Below are 1,248 nucleotides of genomic sequence, written 5' to 3' on the forward strand. Positions count from 1 at the left end.
AATATTATGCAGCCATAAAGGACAAAATTATGGACTTTGCAGCAACTTGGATGGATTTAGTCTATCATACTCAGTGATCCATCACAGAAACAAAGAACTGAATACCATATGTTCTCACTCATAAGTGAGTCCTGAACATTTATCACAATACTACAAGAGAGGAATTTGGGCAGTAGCAAGACACTGCCAGGAGAGGGAAGGAGGAGAGGACACTAGAGGTATCTAATCCCAAGCCAGGGGAAGTGAGGACCAGTGGGAGGCCCAAATTTCACCTGTACATAAACAACATATGTACCTAGTCCTGACTAATACCTTATCTTTTTTTTTTTTTGAGTTTCAAAAATCTGATGAGTGTCAGGAGGGATATGCATTTGGGAAGATGCCCCAAACCTGGCTCTGAAGGCTCCCCAGGGAGGCCAGCTCCCAGCTGCCTGCTCTGGCTGGGGCTCAAGCCCCAGGCAAGGGCAGCCCCAGACCAGAGAGAGCCTGGCTTCCCAACCCAGAGTTGTGCAATCACCACCTTGGTGCAGGTTGGGTGCAGGGACAGCCAAGCTGAGACAGGGCAGGTCCCCACAGCCCCAGGTGGGGCACCACTTGGTTCTGGGTCTCACTCCCCGCTATGCCGGGCTTTCCCTGTCAGTCGGCGGCACCGGGTCTTGCTGGTGCGAGTGGCCCTCGGGGGCTTCTTGGTGGAGTCCTGGGCCGGTCGGGGATGTTTTCTCTTGGCCTTCTTGCAGCTGTGTGCATGCAGTGATGCTGTGAGGGAGGAGATCCGCTGAGAGAGCAGGGCTCTTTGGACTTCCTGGGCAAGGCTCTGGTTGGCTTCTCCATGGATGATGCCTCCTCTTCGAACCCATCCCTGGCCGCTTGCTCAGGTGCGGGCAGCCCAAGTAGCCGGGCTCCCGAGAGGTCCGGGTCGCTGACGGTGGTCACAGTGGCCGTGTGGTTGGGGTGGTCGTACGGCCCCGACTCCGTCTTTGCCGTGGCCAGCCGTTCCAGCTCACCTGCCTCCTCCAGCTCCTCCTCTCTCTCGGCCAGCCTCTTCAAGTATTCCTGGTGGCGCTGTTCCCGGAGCGGTTTCGGCTCGGCCTTCAGTCGCTGCTTAATCTCCTCAATGGCTCCCTTCTTCCGCTCCCCCTTCCGCTGGCGGAAGCCTGCCAGGTACTCCCGCCGCTTCTCTTCCTCGAAGCTGAGAACGAGCCGAGGCCGCCGGGTGTCACCATCTCGCTTCTTCTTGTTGCGGCCCAT

General features: G+C 57.0%; 1 pseudogene; it reads right to left on the reverse strand.

Moving 5' to 3' along the window:
- Positions 1-607: 607 nt before the first annotated feature.
- On the reverse strand, positions 608-1,248 carry LOC103254150 (annotated as a pseudogene).

The sequence above is a fragment of the Carlito syrichta genome, unplaced genomic scaffold (genome assembly GCF_000164805.1).
Source record: "Carlito syrichta isolate Samal-C Ts95f unplaced genomic scaffold, Tarsius_syrichta-2.0.1 Scaffold271317, whole genome shotgun sequence".
NCBI classification, from domain to species: Eukaryota; Metazoa; Chordata; class Mammalia; order Primates; family Tarsiidae; genus Carlito; species Carlito syrichta.